Source organism: Chlorocebus sabaeus, chromosome 6 (assembly GCF_047675955.1).
Source record: "Chlorocebus sabaeus isolate Y175 chromosome 6, mChlSab1.0.hap1, whole genome shotgun sequence".
Taxonomy (NCBI): domain Eukaryota; kingdom Metazoa; phylum Chordata; class Mammalia; order Primates; family Cercopithecidae; genus Chlorocebus; species Chlorocebus sabaeus.
The window spans coordinates 2058184-2075959 of NC_132909.1; the positions used below are offsets into that span (position 1 = coordinate 2058184).

Genomic DNA, 17776 nt, shown 5'->3' on the forward strand with positions numbered 1-17776 from the left:
CTTCCTCTTTGGTACAACAACAAACTCATTTTCACTTTTCTTAAATATACTGTAAGTGTTATCATTGGTTTTATTTTCTCTTTCTTATGTATCTGTAAAGATTTTTGGCATATAAATGTAATATTAAAGTCAGTGATGGTATAACTTGCAATGTTTGCATCATGTCCGTCTTTAAGGAGTGAAAAAGTCCTACGATGTTTTTAAAGAATAGCAAGTGTAAGCTCAGTACTAGAGTGACTACACACAATGCATGTTTTCATATGTGGCACTTTTATGTATTGTGTTGGGTTATTGTTCTAGATCGGACTCTAAAATACTATGTTCGAGGCTAGGTTGTCATTTTTATAACTGTCCTGGTGTTTTATGGCCATTATTTATTACTTTTGATATAGAGAATGAGCTCCATGCATTTATAAAGCAATAAGACGATGTATTTAATGTGCTTTGTTTTTAACTGAATAAGAACCGGAAGCATGAATCAATAAAACTGATTAAAATGGTCAAAAAAAAAAAAAGCTGGTGAAGTGTTTTTTTCTTTAAAACACATGGAGAACACACATTCGTGCCCTTCTGTGCACACACACAACTCACACACACACACCAGCCAAACGATCTATGTAAATGGGGCTGTGGTGGTGAGAGCTCTGGGCAATGGAATCTTACCAAACGTGCAGTGCTCTGTTTTGGAGACAGTGACACCCTTTTTGTTTATTTCAGATATAAAACAATGCAGGCTCTGTCCTGAAGATCATCATCCGAACAAGAAAAGGGAACATGCCTTCCCAAATAGGAGACCTTCCTGGCCTATGATGAAACTTTGGGCCTGGCTTTGGGATGCACAGCCTTGTTCTACTCTGCCCTCTCTGTTCTGATCCTTGTGGAGTTTGTGTGGCACCGAAACACTCCCATCGTCAGGACCAGCAACCTGACTCTGAGCTACCCCCGCATTGTCTCCCTCACGCTCTGCTTTCTCTCTTCCTTGCTCTTCATCAGCCGCCCCAGCCCTGCCACCTGCCTCCTCTGACGGACCACCTTTGCTGCTATGTTCACAGTGGCTGTGTCTTCTGCAGGGCCTTCCAGGCTAGAAGGCCAGCAAGCAGGATCTGAAAGTGGATGGGTCCCCAAAAAACACATTCTGTTGTCTTCCTTTGCTCCTGTATCCAAGTGACCCTCTGTGGAATCTGGCTGGGGACAGAGCCTCCCTTCGTAGACAACGACCCTCAGTCCGTGCCTGGCTACATCATTATCCAGTGTAATGAGGGCTCTGTCACTGCCTTCCACTCTGTCTTGGACTATCTGGGCTTCTTGGTTTTGGGGACCCTTGCTGTAGTCTTTCTGGCAAGGAACCTGCCTGATGCCTTCAATGAAGCCAAGTTCCTCACCTTCAGCATGCTGGTGTCCTGTGGTGTCTGGGTGGCCTTCCTCCCAAGTTACTACAGCACCCAGGACAAGGCCAGAGTGGCCGTGAGATCTTCTCCATCGTGGGCTCCAGCGCTGGATTACTTGGCTGCATCTTTGCTCCCAAGTGCTATGTGACCCTCCTTCATCTAGAAAGGAACATTCTTCAATGTTTAAAGAAGATGCCTAGTCCAGGCATGGTGGCTCACGCCTGTGATCCCACACTTTGAAGGCCAAGGCAGCTGGATCGCTTGAGCCCAGCAGTTTGAGACCAGCCTGGGCAATGTGGTGAAACCCTATCTCTACAAAATATACAGAAACTAGCTGTGGGTGGTAGTATGCATCTGTAGTCCCAGCTACTCAGGAGACCGGAGGTGGGAGGATTGCTTAAGCCTCAGAGGTCAAGGCTACAGTGAGCTAAGATCACACCACTGCACTCTAGCCTGGGAAACAGAGCATGACTCTGTCTAAATAAATAAACAAAAAGCCTGAGAAACCATAAACAGACGAAACAATAAACAGGCTGAGAAAAGGAACTGTAATGATCATTAGTGGCAGAGAATTTGTAACCTAATTGTCGAAAGCACACCTGAAAATTAACAAAGATTGGATGAACTATTTGAAAAAAATGGCAATGAAAGATAGGAAATTTACAGAGGCAAAATCTGAATATCCAGTGAATAAAAAAAAGATTCTGGCTGGCTCAAAGGTAATGACTTCTACCAGTTTATTGTCCACAGTCATTACAGACCAAATTCCTTGTTCTACTCTTTCCCCCCTCCTAATGCACTTGACTAGTCTTTAACGAAGAAAAAAAAAAAAAAAAAAAAAAAAGATGCTAAGCCTGATAGTCAAAAATTCAAATTTAAAAAAACATAAAATAGTTAATTACTTCTCAGCACAATGGCAAAAATTACAAATCTGGAATCACTAAGTGTTGATTGGGATATGGAGCACAAAGTGAGGGCATTGGGAAGGGTGAGGTCTGTGAAGATGCTAGAACTACTGACTGGGATTTTAGCACCGAAATCAACCTCAAAGTTCAACTGCTCACCCTTTGGTTATGTTACAGATGGTGCAATGCTGGGTCACAGAGCTTACCCCAGGTCCCCAAGCGAAGTCAGTGGCAGTGCCTGGACGGGAAGTTCATCCCCATCCATTTTCACTTGCGGAATCTCAGGGCTCGGTAAAGAACCACGATTGACAGAGGTCACACAGCAACTGGTATGACAGGGACGGGTTTCCGGAATTCCAGTGTCTTAACACCAAGCCCTGTAGTACTTCTCAGAGATCAAAACCACTGCTCTTGTGTGCTCAGAAGACAGTTTAGTGGTCATAAAATCCAATACATCCAACTTGCAGATCAACACACAAAGACCCTGGAAGAAGGTGGGGCGGTAATTTCTCCCAGTCTCCAAAGAAAAGGCAAGAATGGTGATCATCAAAGCCGCTGGCACTTGAAGGGTCATTGTGTGCCGGCCATTGCTCTGAGGTTCCCTTAATTCTCACAACTCCCTACATTTTAACATCAAATTCTAACATCATCCTCACTTCACCTATGGGGAAACTGAGACACAGGGCACCATCCTCACTTCACCTACGGGGAAACTGAGACACAGAGGGTGTCTCTTGCCTGAGGCCCTGAAATAGTAAGAGAGCACAGCAGGGGCACCAGACATTATTTCACAAAAAGGGAAACCGAGGCCCAGAGAGGGTGAAAGGTCACCGGCTCACCCTCTCAAGGACGAGTGGTATAGGGTAGGTGGCCTCAAAGACAGAGAGGTTGGCTCAGAACCCACGGCCCCTTCAAATCAGCTTTCTCCCCTCCCGTGGGCAGCTATGAAGTCACAGGGGAACTGGGAGGGGCCGTTACCATGGAGACTGGAAGCCCATTCAGAAACAGGGTGGAAACTGGGAGTCGCCCTCATCTCCCAGGGCACCACTTTGGAGCCAGCATTTTCGGCCTCGGAAATGAGGCCCAGAGCGCCTCGCGCGAGCAGCCCCAACCTCCCTGCAGGCGACATGCGACACCAACCGGGTGACCGAGGCTCGGGAATCCCCACACTTCACGCACGCAGAACGAGGGCAGAGACGCCTCAATGCGCGTGTGCAACTCTACCCCGTCCTTTAAAGAAGGCCGTGTGGCCTCTCCACCAATCGGAATCCTGCTTTTTCCCTGGTCCCGCCTTATTCCCAGACTTCCGGCGTCTCGCCGGCTGCAAAACAACCCCAAACTAGAGGGCTCGGCAACTCCCAGAGACTTCTGGGTGTTGTAGTCCCAAAGCTGCAGAGCGACAGGAGGAGCACGTTTTAGTAAAAAGCAGCTTAGAATAAAAATGTCTATACCAGTAATGATTCGGCGGGTTGGAAACGCTTGTTAGATGATTTCACCCACTGTTATTTGTGGGGGAAGCAGGAGGTAAGGAGAAGGAAGGGGGCCGCAGAGGCTTCTGGGAATTCTAGTTCAGCGCACTGAGCAAGGGCTGGGAGCTGCGACCTTCGCCCCGGATCCGGAAGTGGTCGCCGAGGCCTCCTAGCAGCCAATGTGAATGCGACAAGTCCCCGGTCCAGGCGCCCCGCTCTCCCCGGCCCAGCTCGCCAGGTCCTACCACGATGCCTGACTCGTTTGCGGCTTTGGGACCGGTTGTAGGGGGCTTGACCGTCACTAGTAGACGTTTCTGATTGTGTCGCGGTCACCATGGTAACGACTTTAGCTTCCCTTCCGCCCTTGCGGTGACGTCACTGGCGGAGGCCGGACTGGGGTGGGTTGGGGAGCGGGAGTGCGCATGCGCCAGGGGCGAGGCTCAGGGAGGAGGGAGAGATTCGTGGGAGGACGGAACCCGGGGATGGGACTGGAGGAGTTTCCGTGACCTTGCGGGCTGTTTGTGCTGAGGGGCAGCTTTATTTAAATAATAGTATGCGTGCAGGCGCCCTGCATGATTCCTGGCCGCGTGCTTTCTAGTAAGTGCGCCGAGACTTTTCGCAAGAATTGATTCACTCTTTTTTTCCTTCCCTCCCGATTTTTGATTGGAAACCCAGACTTCCTTTCACGCCTGTCGCCAGGTTAACTAGGTCACTGTTTGCTCTCAGTAGCAACCCTGCCTCCCGCAGTTTGCTTGGTCCTTGATTACAGGTTCGTGCTGTGCATTCATTCATTCAGTGAGAGCCGAATAAGTACTAGTGGCCAAGGAGACAGCAGTGAGCTCAACAGCTGAATGGCCTCAGACCTTACCGAGTTTCTCAATACCAGGGTTATTGACACTGGGGGCAGACTTTGCTTTGTTCTCGGGGCCTGCCCTGTGCGTTGTAGGATGTTGAGGATCTTCCCTCACCTCACTCACGGGATGCCAGGAAAAATCCTCTCCGGCCCCCAACTCCTGGTTGTGACAACGAAAAATGTCTCCAGACATTGCGAAATGTCCCCTGGGGGCTGAAGTCAGCCTACTGAGAACTGCCGCCCTAGAAGTTTTCCAACACTCTTCTATACCTTCCCATAACTTGGTCACCCAGGAAACTCTCACCAGGTGATTGAACTCTGATATGAATGGACATGATCTGACACATTAACTTCAGTTTACATAAAATTTAAGCGCACTGCCCTCATCAAAGGGAAGGGATGATTAAATGTGCAAAGGCCATTAATGGTATCCAGGAGAAGTTACAAAAATCTAACATCAAGCACCTGGGCATATAATCATCTGGTTAGCATATGAAACCTTCTAATGATAAATGGATTTATAAAGCTAGTTTAAAAATTAGTTACTACTGGGTTCCTCCAAAATAAAATATATCATTTTTGCCTAAGTTGTCTGTGGAGGGATTGGCATTCTCTTCTGATGTGGTTTGCCTGTGTCCCCACCCAAATCTCATCTTGAGTTCCCACATGTGGGAGGGACCCCGTGGGAGGTAATTGAATCATGGGGGCAGGTCTTTCCCATGCTGTTCTTGTGATAGTGAATAAGTCTCACGAGATCTGATGGTTTTTTATAAAGGGGAGGTTCCCTGCTCAAGCTCTCTTCTCTTGTCTGCCGCCATGTGAGACGTGCCTTTGACCTTCTGCCATGATTGTGAGGCCTCCCCAGCCACGTGAAACTGTAAGTCCATTAAACCTTTCTTTTGTAAATTGCCCAGTCTTGGATATGTCTTTATCAGCAGCGTGAAAACAGACTAATACATCTTCCATCTGTCTGTCATCAACTTACTGGGTGGTTTCCGTGGCTTTTAGCAGTTTCTTTATTACATTTTAAAGGATCAGCCCTGTTTGCACATGAATTGCTGTAAGAAAAGACGAGAGCTTCCTAGGAGCTGTTATGCAAACACAGCCATATCAACTCTGTCAGAATGTCTGGAGATGGGAGCCCAGACCTCTGCACTTACAAATAAACAATCATAATCACAGCAGCAGCAGTAACAGTACCTGGCACTAACAAGCATGGTGTGCTGACAATGCCTGAACTATGGTTGCAGGATTTCTGTGGAAACACCATCTTTAATTCTCACGATGACTGTATGAAATAGTTACAGTCTACATCCCCATTTAACAGAGGAGGTCATGGGGACACAAACATGTAAGATAAGTGCAGCTGAAGAGTGGAGTGTTTTTTGTTTTACATTTTTAATTCTGGAGTAATTTTATATTTACAGAAAAGTTGCAATAATATAGTCCAGAGCATTCTCACATACCCCTTCCCCACTTCCCCTGCTGTTGACATCTTACATAAGCCTCGTCGATGTGTCAGAACTGTAACATTGCTACAGTACTCTTAACGCCAGACTTTATTCACATTTCCCCAGTTTTTTCTCTAACGTCCTTTTCCTGTTCTGGGGTCACATGTGGGACACCACATGACATTTAGTTGCCAGGTCTTCCTGCCCTCCTCTGATCTGCAGCGGTGTCTCTGACTCTCCTTGTTTTTGATGACCTTGACAGTTGTGAGGTGTATGGACCGGGTGTTCTGTACAATGTCCTTCCATTTGGAATTGTCTGATGCTTGCTTACAATTAGATTTGGATTATGGGCAGGAACTGACTTTTAAATTTTAAAAAAAATTTTAATGAAAAATTTTACACTGATACTTGGTTCAGTTATCAGACAACCTTTAACCCTGTTTGGAACAACTTGGATATGTGGATCTACTTTTTAACTATAAATGTTAGAAAATATAATTGCAGTTCAATTTTAGCATTCGAATTGCGATGCACCATACGTGAAAAATACACAATGGATTTCAAAGACTTCATACAAAATGAAGGATATAACTGATCTCATTAATAATTGTTTGTGTTGATTACATGTTGAAATGTATCTTGGATATATTGAATTAAATCGTACATATTATTCAAATTGATTTTACCGGGTTCTGGGCTAATAGGAAGTGTGAAATAAGTGTGGCTCACGGATTTTTATTGGCTAACACCGCCCTAGATAATAACAATACATTAATTGAGAACTATGTGCCGGTTAGTGTGTTTTAGAAATATTGTCTCATTTAGAACATGTGAACACAGAGGGGGAACAGCACGCACTGGGGCCTGTCGGGGTATGGGGTTGCGGGGAGGGAGAGCACTGGGAAAAATAGCTAAGGCCTGCTGGGCTGAATACCGAGGTGATGGATTGATAGGGGCAGCAAACCACCGTGGCACACGTTTACCTGTGTAACAAAGCGGCACAGCCTGCACATGTACCCTGGAACTTAAAAATTTTAAAAATATATATTATCTCATTTAAAGTTTACCTCTATGAGGCAAGCTCAGTAGACTGTTTCTTAAACTCCACTTTAAAATGATCCCTGGGGTAAAAGAAGTTTCCATCCGTCTGTGAAATATACCAACCGATGCTTCAGGCTCACCGAATGCCCCTGGCTAGTGCAGTGCTTTCTAATATGCCTTCGCTCTTCTCTATCGGTTCAGTTATGTGACTGCCAAGAGCTAGTTGAGTTGCATTTATTCGAAACCTTTTCATTCTCATGGGTTTTATTTCAATGATGTAATGCAATCACATTTAACATAAATGAGGAAAATATGAGTGCGTCGGCAAAGAATTGTTTCCACCCAAACAATAATTCAGTGGTAAAGATGCGATAAAGGCCGATTGTTAGTAAGAGCAACAACAAAAAATACGTCAAGTTGGAATGGGCAAGATGGCTATAGGGATGATTTTTTCTTTTTTTTTAATGCAGCGAGGATTTTGCTTAAATAGCTTTGCAAGCATGCCTGTGTCTCCACTGCCCTTTTAAGGTACAAAGTGGAAATTGTAGGTCCATAGACCTATAGAACACCACCACCACCACCCCCTGGTCTTATATCCAAAGATTGGCAAATGAGTGTACAATTTTACATTTTAAAACAAAATGGTAAAAGTATTTTTAATTTCCTATTGGAACCAACTTATTTGATGAACCAACCAATGATGGTTCTGATCATGATGGTAAGAAAACTTCTACCCTACTGTTACTATCCCCATTTGACGATAAAATAAGGCATTAAGAGACAATACCCTCCCCAAGGTTGCGTATTCATTAAGGGTGGAGCTGGGATTCGAACCCAAGAAACCTTTCTCCAGAGCCCAAGCTCTCAACCAGGACATGGAACCACCTCCAGAGTAGGCAGGAAACATGCAGGCTGGAGAGCTGGACACGGCTTCCTCCTGGAACAGCCACATCCTCACACCTGTATTTCCTCGGGACGGAGCAGGGAGCCCCAGATCTTTACATAAAAGAATACGGACTTTGGAATGAGTCAAACTGGGTCAAATCTCAGCTCTGTAGCTTAGTGTGATGTTGGGAGAGCCATCAGTCCCGCTGAGCTGTAGTTTCTTCACCTGTAAAGTGCACAGTTAACTGATAGGGTTTATGACTCTTGGTAAACCACCAGCATACCTGTTAGTTCTCAGTGTGGGGGAATGGAATAACCCAAACTTTTCAGCCATTTCAACAAGTATACATTTTATTATGGAAGTAGTGGAGATAGTCCGAGAACGATCTGGAGGAGAGATTTTAGGGGAAACCCCTGCAGATGCCCTTTCAGCCATTCTGGGTGCATCCTCCCAAGGCATGGCCCCCACAGACCCCTTCTGGCCATGCCTCTGGGCGCCCAGGTGCCATTCCTTAAAGGACCCAGTTCATTACCCTCCACGCAGGCAGTCCAGGGGACAGAGAGCTTTCTTCAGAGGTGAGAATGCCTGGGAGATGGAGGCCTTGTGAAGGCTGAGCCGAGATGGAGCAGGCTCACTAGAAAGAACAGCAGGGATCATCCCTAAGAAAGGAGAGAGAAATGTATTTGTGCATCACGCATTCTTATACTCCTTGCCTGGTGCCCTGTCCCTCCAGCCCACAGGGCTCTTGGTGACCTGCCTCAAGCCCACCTCCTCCCTCCAGCCTAGCCCATTCTCTGCACTCACTAGGTTCCACTAACTTTGTCCCTGTTGCCACCAGGCTGTTCCAGCAGCTGGAACACGCTTCCCTCAGATCTCATGGACCCTAGCTCGGCCCCGTCACCAGGGCAAGTGTCTCCTCCTCAGAGCAGGGCTCTTCTAGAAACCAGCCAGCAGGAAGCAGCGCCCCGCTCCAGTTCCTCACTGTCCCCCAGTGCCAGGCCTGAGCTTGTGTCGCACCCCTACCTCGCCACTAGAGGGCGCACCCCACAGGAGCGGGGACTGCCCAGGCCTGGCTGCCCTGCACCCCCAGCCTGGCGCACTGGAGTCAGGCAGGGCTTCAGGAAGAGAACCTTAAGGTTTGCTTCTGGACACTGGAGTTCCAGGGATGGATCAGGAGTACTTCTTACTCCCAGAGGGGCTCACAGTCTATGTGAGCAGGGACCCTCAAACTGTGTTCGGCAGGGCCAACTGCAGCCTGCATCCCTTTTCATCAAGTTTCTTTTTGTAATTGAGGTAACGTGTAACCATAATGCATAACATAAAATTCACCATTTTAACCATTTTGAAAGTGCACAATTTAGGGGCTTTCGATACATTCACAATATTGTGCAATTGTCACTTCTAAGAGTGGAACATTTTCATCAACCCAAAAAAGAAATGCGTTAAGCAGCCACTCCCCTTACTCCTTTTTTCCCCTCAGCCTCTGGCAACTAGTAATTGGCCTTCTGTCTCTTTGAATTTGCCAAATCTGTCTGTTTCATATACATGGTATCATCTACTGTGTAGTCTAGTGTGTCTGCTTCTTTCACTCAGCACCGTGTTTTCAAGGTTCAGCCATGTTGCATGTGCCAGGACCTCAGTCCTTTTTTAGAGCTGAATAATAATCCATTGTATGAATGCACCGTGTTTTGTTTATCCATTCATCGGTCATTGGGCACAGTCACAGCCATCGGTGTATTCTCTATGATTGCTTTGAGCTCCAACAGCAGAGCAGAGTAGTTGCAACAGATCATCTGGCCTGAAAAGCCAACACTTAACTATTTGGCCCTTCCCAGAGAAAGTTTGCCAACCTCTTGCCTAATGGGTTGAAAGCACACATGTATATGAAAATAACTATGTGGTTTGACCAGTGCTTTAATGTGTGGTTGAGGAGAGCCTGAGACACCATTCAACACCGTTCTTTTCCTCCAGCAGTCCTCCCCAGTGGAATCTGAAGGATTGCTCTTGGTTCCTGAACCAAAGCATTGCTTAGGTGAATCTTGAGGACTGAGGAGGACTTTTCTAGGTCGACAAAGATCAAGGAATCAATGTGTGTAATGGCATAATGGAGCAGGAAAAAAAAGTAGTGTTTTCAGGGGAATCAGAAATGGTTTAATATGGGGTGGGTGCGGCGGCTCACGCCTGTAATCCCAGCACTTTGGGAGGCTGAGGTGGGTGGATCACCTGAGGTCAGGAGTTCGAGACCAGCCTGGCCGACATGGTGAAACCCCATCTGTACTAAAAATACAAAAATTAGCCAGGCGTGGTGGTGCATGCCTGTAATCCCAGCTACTAGGGAGGCTGAGGCAGGAGAATCGTTTGAACCTGGGAGGCAGAGGCTGCAGTGAGCTGAAACTGGGCCACTGTGCTCCAGCCTGGGTGACAGAGTGAGCCTCTAACAAAAAAAAAAAAAAAAAAAAAGACATGGTTTAATACGGACAGGGGATGGAATGTGGGTGGGGGGGGATAAAGAGAAGTGGAGAAAAGTTTAGAGAAGCAGGAGAAGCTTGGAGCCTGAGAACCCTCGGGTACCATGCCAGGGAGCTGAACTTGATCAATGGGGCAGAGGGTTCCTGCCAGATTCCTGAAAACTTGGCATCTTTTAGGAATTCTACAAAGGTTTGCTTTTTCATTTCAAAAATGAAACTATTTTTTAAAATGGGTGTGTACCCAAAATAGAGCACATGGACTGAAGTTTTTATTCACTGGAGAGCCACACCAACCTGTTGCATGTTTTACATACAGACCTTGGAAAGATTTTTTTATTACCTGAAGGGCATGTAGAGTTCACAAGGCCAACTGTTAGACAACTGTTACTAGTTGCAGTGACTTATCTCTGTGCGTTCAGATTTTTCTCCATATGAACAATTAAAAGGAAACACTGCAAGATACGGGGTAATGGAGTAACGTAAGACAGCAAAGGCCTTCTGTACCTTGTGCTTGCAAATCTCATCACCTCACTTCATAATAAGTAAATGTCACACAGTTAACCTTGGGAAAAGTACTTCTAGTAATGAAAAGCGACTTAGAATTTTTTATATATTGGGATTCCATGTAAGATTTCAGTAGGAAAGTGTTTTGGGTTTTCTTTCTTTTAAAGTTTGAAAGACACTCGTCATAGTTGATGAGTTTCCACTGGTGGATTTAAGCAGGAGTGCAGCAGGGGGTGCGGGTTCATCACATAATTGAGTTGACTTTTTTTTTTTGAGACGGAGTCTCGCTCTATTGCCCAGACTGGAGTGCAGTGGCTGGATCTCAGCTCACTGCAAACTCCACCTCCCGGGTTTACGCCATTCTCCTGCCTCAGCCTCCCGAGTAGCTGGGACTACAGGCGCCCGCCACCTCGCCCGGCTAGTTTTTTGTATTTTTTTTTAGTAGAGATGGGGTTTCACCGTGTTAGCCAGGATGGTCTCGATCTCCTGACCTCGTGATCCGCCCGTCTCGGCCTCCCAAAGTGCTGGGATTACAGGCTTGAGCCACCGCGCCCGGCCCAAGTTACCATTTTTTAATGTAAAAAGGGCACTGGGGATGCCAGGGAGAGGATGAAAGGCAGGCGATGCGGGAGAGGCTAGGGAGGAGCCTCTTTGTAGCTATCGAGGGAAGAGAAATCTCCCATCTGTCTTTAGTACTTTCTCTCTCTACCCTGGACCCTAGCCTTGACCAGGCTACCGTCATCTCATGGAAACTGAGTAGCTTCTTAACTGGCCTCTGCACTTGACGTCACTGGGACGTGTCTCTTTCCCACTGACAGCCTTTCCGTGGCTTCCCATGGCTCTTAGGGTGGGGTCTAAAATGCTTGCTCTAATCTTCCAGATCTGAGGTGGTCTGCTGAGCACGTCACCCACACGCCTCCCACAGTGCCTTCCCACTCCCTCCCCCTTCTCCTGCCCCCGTTATTCTTTCTGACTCCAGGCACATCTAGGCCACTTTCCACCCCAGGGCCTTTGTACAAGCCAGTTCCTTCACTTAGAGCCTCTTTCACGAGTTCTCTGTGTATCTGACAACCCCTGGTTCTACAGGCCTTTGATTCAATGTCACTTTCCCAAAGAGGCTTTCCTTCATCACCCAGCGATCCAGGACAAGCTTCTTTAGTTCTCTTTTTCGTCATATCCCGAGCTCTTCCTCCGTAGCTCTAAGTATCATCTGTAATCATCTAATTGTTTTCTTGTGAGCACAGGAATCTTGTCTGCCCTGTTCACCACTGCATCCAGGATGCATCAGTGAGTCGTTGTAAACACAGAATTATCATATGACCCAGCAATTCCACTCCTAGGCATGTACCCCGAAAGATTTTAAAACAGATATTCTCACAAAACTTGTTTATAAAAATTCATAGCACCGCGACTCACAACAGTCAAAAGGTGGGAGCAACCCAGTGCACTTTACCTGATGATGGATAAGCAGAGCGTGCTATATCCATGCAGTAGAGTATCACCCAGCAGAAACGAATACAGTCCTGATACAAGGTATACCATGATGAACCTTGGAAATACTACGCCAAATGAATAAAGCCGGACGCAAAGGGCCACATAGGGTATGATTCCGTGGGTATGAAATGACCAGAATAGGGGAGTTCTCAGAGACAGAGTAGACCAGTGGTTGCCAGGAGCTGGGGGAAGAGACGATGTCATTGGTACAGAGTTCCCTTTGAGGATGATGAGAAGATTCTGGAAACAGATTAGTGGTGATGGCTGCACAATATTGTGAGTGTACTGGAAGTCACTAACGGTTAATTGTGTGTTGTGTGTGGGGCCACAAGTCCTAAGACCTGTGAAAAAAATGATCAAGTGAATGTATAAAGGGAGTTCCTCCTGCCCGGCATGTCCCTGTCGTTTACAATGTGTTTCCTTGCCCGTGTCAGGCAGTGGCTTGCAATTAAGGGTGATGAACTTGGGACTTCTCATGCAATTCTGGGTGTCTATGATTGCAGCTTCCAAATCCACCTGTGTTCCTTACCTCACATGCCAGGCAGCTGGGATGAACCTCCCCCAGCCCCACCCCAGCGGTGGGAAAAGCCCATTCCCGACCGTAGCCTACCTGATGTCCAGTTCCGAGTTACAGTAGTGGCAGTAACACTTGGGAGGAACAAGTGAACCGGGAACAGAGAAAGAAACAGCTGGGGTGAGGCGAGTGAATTCTTTCCTTCCCTCGCTTTCTCCCCACCCCCTCTCCCTTCTTTCCTGTCCTCCCCGTCTGCTCTTTCCCTCTGGTTGTGACATCCTGTGGTCTTGCTTCACTATTCAGCCCGCCTCTCACCACTCCCACCTTCTTCCCCATCTTCCAGCCAGTCCTCCTCATCCCCGTAAGCAGCACAATCCCCTAAGCTGGGGTTTCTCACTCTCAGGTTCCTGATGTTTTGACCCGGGTTATTTCTGTCGTGGTGCGCTGTCCTGGGCCGTGCGGCATGTTGAGTGGCCATCCTGGCCTCTGCCCACTAGATGCCAGTGGAGCTCCCTCCTCCAGCTGTCATAACCAATCCTGTGGTCCAGACACTGCTGAGTGTCCCCTGGGTGGCAACGTCACCCCCGTTTCAGAACCACTAGCATAACTCAAGTCTCTGTCTCAGGCTCATGTCCCTGTTCTCTCCATTTTCCTTATTCCTCACACCCAGCACATAAGCAGTTCCTGTAGAACTACGGCATGGTTCTCATCTCCACCAGCACTGCCACGTCTCCTGCCCTGGCTGGTCGGGCCTCCTCTCCATCTGTCTGCTCCCACTCTCACCCTGATTCCGATCCACTCTCTGCAGGCAGCACCAAGAAGGCTCCTTTCGTAACTCAGAAGGGATCTCGCTGATGGCTGTCCACCAGATTAGAACACAAGCTTCCTTCTCGTCTGGTCTATGAGAACGTTACATGACCTGGACCCCCCTGCTCCACTCAGGTCACATAGATGTTCCTTTGGTTCCTTGAAGGCACTCAGTGTGTCCCTGCCTGGGGGTCTGCTGGGCCTGCTTTGCTCGCAATGGTTACCCCCAAACTGCTCTGAAGGCAAGATCCTTCCACTGTCTCATCTCTCTGTCCAGACGTCACCTGCCTGGGGAAGGCTGCCCGTGGCCCTGCTCGCTCTGTGATATCACCCTGATTTATTTTATGGTTTTTGGAGCTGGTTGCTTGTTTCTCTGCAGTCCTCCTGCCATCCCAATCATGGGAGCCTCAGGGACTCAAGGACCTTATGGATTCTGTTCTTCTCTGAGTCCCCAGCACCTAGGATGGGTCTTCTACACACGTGAATATTTGAAGACTGACTGAATCAATGACTGAAGGATGACCTGTCCTCCTTTTTTTTTCCTATTTAATTTTTTGAGCTAGAGCCTCACTCTGTCACCCAGGCTGGTGCGATCTCGGCCTCCTGGGTTCAAGTGATTCTCTTGCCTCAGCCTCCCGAGTAGCTGGGACTACAGGCATGCACCACCACGCCCGGCTACTTTTTGTGTTTTTAGTAGAGATGGGGTTTCACCATGTTGAACAGGCTGGTCTTGAACTCCTGGCCTCAAGTGATCCAGCTGCCTCAGCCTCCCAACATGCTGCGATTACAGGCGTGAGCCACCACGCCCAGCCTGGCCTGTAGTTTCTTGCACTCTGCCTTATGTTCACCTCTCTTAGTCTGGCACATGGTGTTCCCTCTGGAATGCTTCCCCTGCTTCCCCTCCTCAATTGGCTAATTCTGTCCTGTCCTTAACCCACAGTGGAGGTGTCACCTCCTGCAGAAAGCCTTCCATGAGCCCATGCTTCCCCTAGGCTAAGGTAAGCGCCACTGCCTCCCGCACTAGCACCTGCTCGTGGAGTGCTACGACTCAGTGATCTGGTTCTCTCTGTGGGTGCCTGCCTCCCTTACAAACTTAGGACCTTCTTGAAGGTAGCTTGAGTCCCCAGCAACTAGCAACAAGCTTGGTCCTTATGAACGTCCCTTAGAAAGAGTGAGAGACAGCGACAGAGAGAGAGGCAGCATGAGTGACAGTATTTCAGAGGAGCCCCTGGGACTGTGTTAGTGCAGAAGGGAGTAGCATGTATCCCAGTCTAGAGGTGGGAGGGAGGGAAGAAGGAAAGAGAAGGAGGGAGAGAGAATGAGGGAGGGAGGAAAGAAAGGAAAGGGGGGAGGGAGGGAGGAAGGAAGAGGAGGAGGAAGAAAAGGAAGGGGGAGAGGAAGAAAAGGAAGAGGGGGAGGAAGAAAAGGAAGGGGGGAGGAAGAAAAGGAAGGGGGGGAGGAAGGAAGTGGGAGGAAGAAAAGGATGGGAGGAGAAAGGAGGGAGGAAAGGGGGAGGAACAAAAGGGAGGGAGGGAGGAAGGAAAGAAGGGCAGAGAGGGAAGAAGGATGGGAAGGAAGAAGGAAGGGAGGAAGCAGATGGAGGAAGAAAGAAAGGAAGCGAGAAAGGGAGGGATGAAGGGAGAAGGAGGAAAGAATAGCGAGGGAGGAGAGAGAAGGAGGAATTAAGGGAGGGAAGAAAAAAGGAAGAGAAGAAAGAAGGAAGGGGAGGGAAGGGAGGAATAGAGAAGAGGGAAGAAGGAGAGAGGAAGGAATAATGAGAGATGGAGGGAGGGAGGAAGAGCGGGAAGGAGAGAGTTTTACAGAAGGGCTCTCCCACCACTTCCTGCTTGGCACCTCTGAGGCTCCCGCCTTCGCTTCCTCTGTGCCCCCACTTCCCTCCTCTTTCCTTCCCCTCCTCACCCTCCTCCCCTCTGTGCTGCCTTCTTCTTACCCAGTCCCCTTTGTTGTAGGATACGAAGAGGTAGGTTATCACCATGTAGGCGCATTTCAGGAAGTTCCACGTGTTCTTCCTCTTGGGCAGTGGTTTCCTGGATGGGGTGGTGCCTGAGAAGGGTTTAACTGGAGAGAACCATGGAGATGATTGATGCTGATGGCCTTCCCTTCCTGCCCTAGAGCTTCCTGCCACTGCTGTCTCTCCATTCTGATTTCCAAACTCACATCTCTGCCTGCCTCCTGAATTGACATTTTGGTCCACACCCACCGTCACTGCCAGCTTCCCCCTTCTTGGTTACCACCATATCCCAGGCAGTCAGGAATGCCTTTTGGCTCTCGCACCTCACATCCAAGACGTCACCAAATCTGACCCTGTCTTGCCCAGATTTCTCACCAAACTGTCAGGGGTTTGAACCAGAGTGACTCCATCTTGAATAGGGGCTGAGTAAAATGAAGCTGAGCCCTACTGGGCTGCATTCCCAGGAGGTTAGGGCATTCTCGGTCACAGGATGACAATAGGAGGTTGGCACAAGATACAGGTCACAAAGACCCTGCTGATAAAAACAGGTTGCGGTAAAGCAGCTGCCAAAACCCACCGAAACCAAGACGGCAATTAAAGTGACCTCTGGGGGTCCTCACTGCTCATTATATACTAATTATAATGCATTAGCAGGCTAAGAGATATGTCCACCAGCACCGTGACGGTTTACAGATGTCATGGCAACATCAGGAAGTTCCCCTACATGGCCTAAAAAAGGGAAGCACCCTCAGCTCCAGGAAGTCTCCACTCCTTCCTTGGAAAACTCATAAATAATCCACCCTTTGTTTATCATATAATGAGGAAATGACTATAAGTAGACTCGGTCCAGCAGCCCTTGCTGCTGCTGTGCCTAGGCAGTAGCCATTCTTTTATTCCTTTACTTTCTTAATAAACTTGCTTTCCCTTTATGGACTTGCCTCAAATTCTTCCTTGCACGAGGTTCGAGAACCCTCTCTGGGGGTCTTGATCGGTACCCCTTTCCAGTGACAAAACCACCACCTCTCCCGCATCCCCAGGCTTCAGGCTCTGCTCTTGATGGCTGCCTCTGCCCCCGACGCTATCCTTTCTCTTTCTCATCCGTTTCCCACATGAGTGCCAGCAGGATCTTTCTAGCACCAGATCTGACCATGTCGCTTTCTTACTTCAAACCTCATGTGGTGCACGAGTGTTTCTTTCACCTGTGTAACATTTTTCCTTTGTATTTTTATTTTAAAAATATTACATTCAGAAAATCTCAGCGTTTTTTTTTGTTTTTTTTTTTTACAGGTAAACCTGTCTGTCTAAACAGGTTTCCAATCAAAAAATAATTACCAGTGTACAGGCAAATACAAATCGAAAGAAAAAAATTAATTCTTCCTGTTGAAAATTCAGGAAGCGATTCCTCCTTGTCCCCTTTGCTTAGAGCATTTACTTTAGAAAACTTTTGCCATCGCAAGTCTCTCTCTCTTCAACGTTTACGCTAATCTTTTTCAAAGCTAAGGAAGCCTGCGGCCGGCATTATGACCCAGGAAGGTGTTTTTAAGGACCTGGAAACCATCTCTTGGAAATGTAAACATCGAGGAAGATAGCACCCAGTTCTCCCCAGCTTCTTGTTGGGAGGGGATGGAGCCTAACTTTGGTGGGCATCTCACTCCAAGTAGCAAATCGACCTCCTGTGATAAAGATATTAAAAGTTTTGCTGGGTGCGATGGCTCACGCCTGTAATCCCAGCACTTTGGGAGGCCGAGGCAGGCGGATCACGAGGCCAGGAGATCGAGACCATCCTGGCTAAGACGGTGAAACCCATCTCTACTAAAAATACAAAAAAAATTAGCCAGGCATGGTGGCGGGCGCCTGTAGTACCAGCTACTCGGGAGGCTGAGGCAGGAGAATAGTGTGAACGTGGGAGGCAGAGCTTGCAGTGAGCCGAGATCACACCACTGCACTCCATCCTGGGCGACAGAGTGAGACTCCATCTCAAAAATAATAATAATAATTTTAAAAATAAACAGTTTTTTCCCTTG

At 47.8% G+C, this 17776-nt stretch overlaps 1 protein-coding gene across 17 annotated transcripts in view; it reads left to right on the forward strand.

Moving 5' to 3' along the window:
- The first annotated feature begins 3877 nt into the window (after positions 1-3877).
- LOC103235352 (zinc finger and SCAN domain-containing protein 5A) overlaps positions 3878-17776 on the forward strand; it is an 86415-nt gene continuing 72516 nt past the window's right edge. For 4 of the 17 annotated variants that reach the window (XM_073015880.1, XM_073015890.1, XM_073015881.1 and 1 more), the window contains exons 1-2: positions 3878-4160; positions 5391-5492. The gene's annotated coding sequence lies outside the window, so the exon portion shown is untranslated. The other 13 variants (XM_073015878.1, XM_073015888.1, XM_073015879.1 and 10 more) reach the window with 5 other exon arrangements.